The sequence below is a fragment of the Lepidothrix coronata genome, unplaced genomic scaffold, assembly GCF_001604755.1.
Source record: "Lepidothrix coronata isolate B3197 unplaced genomic scaffold, Lepidothrix_coronata-1.0 Scaffold30, whole genome shotgun sequence".
NCBI lineage: Eukaryota > Metazoa > Chordata > Aves > Passeriformes > Pipridae > Lepidothrix > Lepidothrix coronata.
Window position 1 is genome coordinate 2,281,423 of NW_016690210.1, and position 8,613 is coordinate 2,290,035.

The following is an 8,613-nucleotide window of genomic DNA, read 5'->3' on the forward strand; positions in this document are numbered from 1 at the left end:
TCCCCGGAGGGGTGGAAAAAAAGCGGGGAGAGGGGGGGGGGGGGGGGGGGAGGAGAAGGGAGAGAGAGGGAGAGACGGGGCTGCGCCGCCCGTAGCGGAACGGGGGGTTTTAAAGGGGCGGTGGCGGCGGGCGCGGGGAGGGGAAGGGAGGGAAGGAAGGAGACGGGGGGAGGAAGGCGGGGGTGTATGTGTGGGGGGGGAAGCGGAGCGAGGAAGGTTCTGGAAAGGGCCGCGGTGCGCCCGTTGTGTCCCGGCGGGGGCGCGCGCGCGGGGAGGAGGGGAGGACGCGGGAGCGCGCGCGGGTCCGCGCGGAGGAGGAGGAAGAGCAGGAGGAGGAGGAGGAGGAGGAGGAGAGGGGGCGATGGGATGGGGGGGTGAGGGAGGAGGAGGCGACGTGATGCTTAAAGGGGCAGCGCCGTGTTGGCCGCTCCTCGGAGGGGCTGGAGGGGGGGTGGCGATGGGAACGGGGGGCGCTCCGCGGTCCCCATCGCCGCCGCCGCCCATCGCCGCCGCCCCGGGCCCCACCGGGCCGGACCGGGGGCTCCGACCGCGGCAGCTGCTTCCTTCCTTCCCTCCTCCCTCTCTTTCTCCCTCCCTCCTTCTCTTCCTCCTTCCCTCTCTCCTCCTCTCCCTCTCTCTCCATCCCTCCCTCCCTCCGCACCTGCGCTGCCGCGGGAGGAGGATGAAGGGGATGCAGGAGGTGCCCCCAGCCCCCGATTTTGGGGATGCTCCCCCCCGTCCCCGATTCATAGAAAGCGGAGCCTGCTCGTGGCGGTGTTGGTTTCTCCCCCTGTTTTTATCCCGTTTTCGGTGTGACCCCGCTGTCTCCCGGCAGACAGCCCCTTGACACCCGGGCGGGGGTTCCCGGGTGTTTACGCGGCCGCGATTAGGAGCTGAGATTTGACACTGCCCGGAGGCCCCGGGTCGCGATGTGTGTAAACAACAATAAATCAAGCGCTGGTTTTGTCCTGAAGTATCGCCTCAATTAGCCACATGTCCCGGGTCTCCATGGAGTAGTCCATGGCTTTCCCTCATTCCCGCCACGGCAGTCTGTCAATTAACAATATAACAATATAAGTACTTAACACATCTGTGTGATGTTTCTCTGTGTAGCTTGTTGTTGTGGGTTTTTTAAAAAAAATATTAAATATTTTCTTTTTTTCTTAAATGGTGACATATAGTGTAATTTTAGAGACACAGTCGCAGTATTTTTAATTTTTTTTTTTTAAATAGTTTTGGGTCCCTTTTTGCAGTTATGTCTAAGTAAATGATGAGTGTGATTTTGGGAGGGAGAATCACAGAATGGCTTGAGTTGGAAGGGACCTTAAAGATCATCCAATTCCAACCCCTTGCCATGGACACCTTCCACTAGACCAGGTTCCTCTAAGTCCCTGTCCATCTCAACACTTCCAGGGATGGGGCATCCACAACTTCTCTTGGCAACCTGTGCCAGTGCCTCACCATCCTCACAGTGAACAATTTCATCCTAATATGAGACTCTAGATCTGGTATGACACCCTTAAAAAATTTTTGTGCCTTGCAATGAATTACATTTTTAAATATTTTTTTTTTCACATGAACTTACAAGCAGCCCAGGCAAGACTAATTTTTTTCCTTACCCCTCTTTGGAATATGATTTGTGCATTAAACACATCTCAAGAATAGGGAGCATGGGCAATATGTCCTGGATGTTGGAAAACACTTGGGCCAGGATCCTGTGGAGAATAGCAGAAGGGTGTACGTAATTTTCAACGTGTGCTAAATGTCTCATTTAATTACTTTTTGTTTTTTAAAGCTTCTTTCTTAGTTTTTACAAAAAAAAACATGCACAGAGTTTCTAATTTTATTCTTGAGCGTGCTGTGCACAAAGTTTCACCAGTGTAGATTGTTAGATGAGGGAAATCGTAACAACTGAAGCTTGAGAGGTCCACACATCTTGCTGTTCCCTGTCCTGTGGATACACTCACAGGTTGTTCCCTTTCCTCTGTGGGGTATAATCTGTTTATGATCTGCCTGTGCTTATGGGGTTATATCCCTTTTGTTACATGTGTGGTTAAAGTGAGATGGCTTCTGCAGCTGGATAGAGTCCTGGTTAGTCCCTGTCAGTGCACCTGTGAATTTTATGGATTACACTGAACAAGGAAACAAATTGTTGTGATTGTATCAGAAATCCTTCCGTGTATTTCCAGACCCGTGTCCCTGCTACAGTATCAAGCAACAGCAAATGCATTTGAAGTGCTTTTTCCGTCAGATAACATTGCAGAGTTACCCTTTTCTGAGGATAACTCACAGAATCGTTACATTCAAGTTTTCATACGTTTCTGAGGAAAAAGCCCCCGAAACAGTTCACATATTCAAAATAAGTAATTCTGATGGTGTTTTTCACGTATGTTCTATCTTCAGTTTACTTTACAAACTGTACGGTATATTTTTAGTGCTGACTGTTACCCCTTGACATATTTTCTTGCCATCTTGTGATTAAAGTATCCCCAGGAAAACTTCAGTGTAGGTTTCACTGTGTCTTCTTAAGGTAATCTCCCGTTAAGTGGTGAAAGGCAGAGCTCAGTGTGCTTCAGTCACAGGGAAGTGTAGGGGCTGTTGGCACTGCACTGATATTTTGGAGACCTCATATCATTTCTCATTGATCTCCCGAGTGGGTTCGGGCCATGCTTTTTTTTTTTTTTAATCTGTGCTTGAGTATCCTCTACATAAATTCAGTATTAATACCTGTCTCATGTAAGAAGTGGGTCCTGTTATCATGTAGTTAATGTCCTTTGCTGGACTGAATTTTTTCTCGTTACTATATTTCCTGTGTGCTGATAGGAAAACTGAGGATTCTTCAAATTTTGTGTACGTTGTTGTTGGAGTTGGTCGGGTTTTTGTTTTGTGTTTGGAAAATTCCACTTTGGCATGTAAAAAGTCAGTCTGATATTAAGTAATTTACAGCCTTGATTTGTACTCTTAATCTCAATACAATTCTAAATATTTGGGTTATGTAAAAATGACATTTTAAAACTGAGTCCTTGCAGCCTTCCGTTAGTAGGACTGAAAGGAGTTTAGAATTAATGAAATATAAGTTTAAATTTATTTTACATACTTTGGTCTCATGAAATAGATATGTCTTCTAGAAGCTGTAGTTTCTTCTTCAGAATTTTGCTTTCCTATTATATTTCTCTGATACCTTTCTCTGTGCTGTAAATGCAATACTCTAATAAAGCAGTGATAATTCTAATTGCTACCACAGCAAGTTTGGAAGTGTTTAGGAGCAGTTCAATTTCCTGGAAAGGAGTAACTCTTTGGTGTTATTAAGCCCTGTGTTAGTGGCCAAGGATGAATGATCCACAGAACCACTGCTGTGGTGGTGGAACTGCCTGTTCTAATGGCCCTGTTAATGTCCTGAATGAGGCAACTCAAATTGTATTTCAGAATATTATGTTGTGGTCTGGGAGCCAAATGTTGCCTCTGCAAAACTGGCACATATGTGAAAGCTTACAGTAAAGCAGATTAATATTTTTATTTTGGTGTAACTAAGACTGAATTCATTTTTTTTTGGTGTGTTAAATTTAAAATTCTACAAATGTTACTTCTCTCTCAGCAGCAGCTGGTTACTTCAGTCTCACTTGTTAAAAGAGTCTGTAGGTTTAAAAAAGAGAATTCTCAGGGGGGGGTTATTTTGCCACAGCTCAGTGCTGTACAAAATGTAAAGGAACTTACTGCTCTTCCAAGCAAGAGGATTCCAAGAGCAAGGAGAAAAAGCTGCTGATAGAGTTCTTTCATTTGCTTACTTGGTGCCAGATGTTACCGAAATATTTTACCCAGACCATTATAGATCTCCCCAAGGTAACCGAGCGCTGAAATATTCACTCTTGTAGCAGGTTCTTCACTTTGTTCACTGAGTTTGTTTCATGCCAGAACTGTGGGACACGGGATTCATCAAGTGGAACTGGGGGTGGGATAGGAAATAAAATAGTGGCACCGCAGATCTGGAGACGCAAATTTGGAGCAGTGCCACGTTTTTATGAAGCTGGTGAGGGGCAGTAACTTGGTTGCCCTGCCAGCAGCATGGGGATACCACATCATGTGTGTCACTGAAAGGGAAAAATCAGTGTTAGAAGTGGAAATAAAGCTTAGCTCTTCTTGTCATCACATGGTTGGTTATCGTCCTTCGTAGGAACACACTGTTCGGGTTTTAATATGGCAGCTGCTCCAGGCCGTGGTGTTCCCATTGTTTTCTACACAGGTGTGTAAAAGGTATTTGCTGTTAAACCTGAAGGCCATTCAAGGAAACAGAGAGTCAGAAGGTGATATTCAAAAATGGGAGCTGACTGTGATAATCACAGACTGTCCCTTGGCCCAGCTGTGCCCAGGGGGCTGCAACTGTCTCGCATGAAATTCAGGCAAAAAGTAGGACAATATGGCAGATTACTGCTGGTGTAATAAAAGAGGGATCCATTTTTTAAAACTAACACATTCCAATTTATATTTTATTGGTGAGCTTTTGGAATTGCCTGTGGTTTTTTTCTTGAGGACTGAAGAAGCTAGGAAATGTGGCTCTACTTCACATCCTGCTTGGCTTTTTTCAAATCACATAGCAAACAAAACAAAGGGAAAAGGATATTAGCATGCTTACTGAAAAATAAAGTCCAAGCCTTTTATATTCAAAGGAAACAGAGGCAATTACAGAACAAAAATTGGAGCTTTTTACACGTCTAACGTGCCTGGAGAACAGGGGAATGAAAATGTGAGTGCTGTGTTGTTTGTTCTTTGTAACTAAAGAACCTGAACTTCCAGGTCAGTCTATAATCACCTAATTTACGTGTTCTAACCCATTTTTGTGTGTTCTAGGCCATGATAGTAGCAATACCAAAAGTAAGATTACCTGGTTATTTTTTATTGTTATTTTGAGGTGTTGTTTTCAATGGCTTATTTCTTTGTCGTACTGAAATGTGCCGTGGTGAATACATTTGGGCAGGGCTATTCCAGCAATTTTAAATGACCCAGCATCTTGAAAATGACTTTAAGAGAAAGTAAATATGTTAATTTAAAGGAAAGGGGGATGCTTCTTACTTAAGAGCATATCAGCAGTTGAGTTCTGGAATTTGGCATTGGAGAGAGAGAAGGTCAGCATTCACATGGAGCATGTGGCTGTTCCTTGAGAAACTTCAACAAATCATAAGCTCTTGGAAAACCTGGTTGATGTATGTTACTGGACAAAGATTTATTAACTAAATTATCTGAATATTCCATGTAACATGAGTGTTTTCCTGCCTGTTGGTCCTTGCATGTCCCTTGACTGTGGAGTCATCCTCTGGACCAAGTGGGTAACAAGATGCGTCCCACAGCAGTAGAGGATGGATAAATTTAATCCTAATAGTCTTTCTTTACCTGTGCTTCTCCCCCAACCCCAGAACACTTAGGCAGCAGTCCTGCTCCTGGTGGGATGAGGGCTGATGTTTGGGGAGAGGTGGGAAACAGAGTGGGGCAGGAAAGGAAGGATTTTTATTTAATCACCATTTTGAAAAGAAAATAACAGTTTATTTTAGGGCCTAAACTTAGTAGCAAAACAAAGTTGTTCAGGTTTTACCAAATGCTAGAGTCAAAAGAGGGATGGTTCTGGAAAAGTTAGTGGTGGATTGGAACTGGATTTGACAGAGGGTTGCTGGACTAGGATTTGATGTGACTCAATTTATTCACTGGTCCAAGTCAATGCTTGATTCATTAATGGGGTTGTTATTCCTGAAATCATAAAGGACATAAAAATGAAATAGTTGATAATGCAACATCTTGATCTTGATGAAGTGTTTAAATGCCAAAAATGCATAGAAGGGATTTTCTTACCCATTCAATATCCAAAGTCCATTTTAAATGCAGTTATTATTTAAATAAAACTCCTCTTCATCCTTCAACTGTACTCAATAGTGTTAGGAATTCAGTCTTTTACAGAACGAGTATTTGGAAACTTTTATGATTTTATAATAAAAATGTTGGAAAGCACAACATATGTTTACATAAACTGCTAACATTGTAAAGTATTCAATAGCAATAAAGGCAGTGAGACTGGTGGTTATTCTGTGTCTTCTTCATGAAACCACAAAATATAAACACAAAACAAGATTAACTTCAGTCATAGTTTATTGGGTGCTGATGCAAATCATGATTAAAATAGGATTTCCTGTTGCTTTGACTTAATTTGTCTGGCAGGATATGGTTCTATGAGTGTCTCCAAAAGCAGGAGATTCACTGCAAGCTTGTGTGGATATTCCAAAGGCTTCAACGGCAAAGGGATGAAATTGTGTCTAGTATATAAGCAACCCTGTTGTTTATCCATGTGTGGAATGCCAGGAGATATGGAGGGTGGAGTTCTCTCTTTTTTTTTTTTTTTTTTTTCTTTTTTCTTAATGGAATTTTTTTTGAAAAAGTAATTAAATATCATTAAGTAAGACAGTTGTACCAGGATCAGTTCCAGCTGTGGAACTGCTGGTACACGTCCTCTGGTATGTGAGAGGTGTTCATAGCCTTTGTAGTGCCACCCTCTCTAGGCACTGTGTTCTTGATTTTTGTGTCCAAAATGTTATAACAGCACATTGGGTAAAAGCCAAAGGGGAAAAATTCCTTCTCTGTCATGTTACAAGAAATATGTGTGAGGATTCATGATGTGAGTGTGAGGATTCACACACTGGAACCATGAAAAGTCCTTTAGTTTGCAGTGTTAAGAAGACAGAAAGAAAGGAATCTTTGCTTACTATGTGAATATTGGTGATGGATGAGGGAGTGATGGCAAATATTTTTGCTCCCTCATACCCTAATCCCTCAGGAGTCTTGGAGCAATTAAAGGAGGTTTCATTTCCCCCGACTTTTGTTTTTCTCCTGCCAAAATTGCTGCTTAGTCCCCATAATTCCTTACTTTATGGAGCTAATAAAGCAGGGTCAAATTACAGTGTGAATTGGGCAGGGGAAACTGAGATGGTGCAGGAAGTTTCTTGAATTTGAGAATCTTTTGATAGTCAGAAGAATGAGGTTTTTCATTTTGGAGGAGGTAGGAGAGCAACCTGAGGATTTCCTCCTGTAATGCAAAGAGCTACCTGGGGGCTGGATACCTGGGATACTGAGGTGACATTATTTTGTGACTGGATTGAGTAGGATTCCTCATCTTTCTTGTCTCTGTTGTTAAGAAGTGCTGTGGTAAATTGGTGATGACATGAACCAGGAACATAAACCATGATTATGCACCACTTCCCAGGAAATATGTCGGTGTGCACACGAAGGGTGTGTGCAGAATTAGGAGCTGGAGTTCCTCACAAGACCCAGATGTCCTTAATTTTACTTCTGTTGTTGTGCCTTGAGAAATTTATATGATCTATGCATCCTTAATATCCATTTTATCAGTTAACTGTATGTGCAATTTTAGCTTATAAAGTGGCATGTTTCATAATACTTTTATTTTTGTATTTGGTTCCTGCAAGTAGGAGAATTTCCTGATTTAAATATACCGAAAGCAGAGTTTACAAACGAGTGAATTGCTAAAGGAACACAAGTCTTTTAATGAGGTAGTTTGTTGTTTGTCATGCTGTGTGACATTGTGTGGTGATGCTTGGAAGGTGGTCTGTGATATAAATATTTTGTGTGGCATGTTAAGTTATGAAATGGGGGGGATATGAAAAGAGGATGCTATGAAAGATTAATGAGACAACAGAGCAGTATTATATAGTGTTGGAGAGATCTTACTGAATGAAATCAGTGCTATGTAGTATGTATATTCAAAATCCTACATGCCAAGAAAGGCTGGTGGTAGCTTTTAGTGTAACCTGTATCTCTGCAGAAATTCAAGTTTAGTTGTGGATTTTAATTTATTTTTAGTTTTCGGTTTCCTAAAGTGTAATATGCATTCAGGTTTTTTAATGTAATCTCATATTCATTAAGATTAACATATAAATAACTCTGTTGCACCACCAAACAATAAAGGGAAAAAAGTGACACAAAGTAAATCTCATTTTACTGCAGCCAAAAATTGTTTTTGTGGCTTTTTAGGGCTTGACTCCCAGGGCAATTGACAGCATAGCTGTTGTATAATAACTATGTAGCTGTATCTGTGTGATGGAACTCCCTCAGGCTGGTATTATGTTCCTGAACAGGAACATCATCTTTCTTAAAAGTATAATATTCTAAATAATGACTGTACTTTGTAAGTACATAAGACAGAGGAAATGGAAGCCACCTTGCTGCTGAATGAGGAGAACATTGTCATTGAGCACAGCTTTAATAAACTTGTCTGCATCAACTTCATATTGATTTGTTTGTCTTAATTTCACTGAATGACTCTTCGTGGGCAGGTTGATGGAGATCGATAGCTACTGCAGCAAAGGTGGAATGAATCCTGGGTGGCATGTTGTCATCTGTACTCTGCTTACTTCTTCATTATTATTATTATTATTTGAATCTATAAAGATACAAATGTATCTGGATGTCTGCTAATATGTGTACGTGTGAATGTACACACAGGTCTTTGCTTCTTCCTGGCTGACGTGCGAAGTGAGAGAATGATGGAAGAGAGGGTTCTTGGCTGATTGACTGGGCAAGTTCATATTTTGCTTTGTGGTGAAAACCTCAACGGTG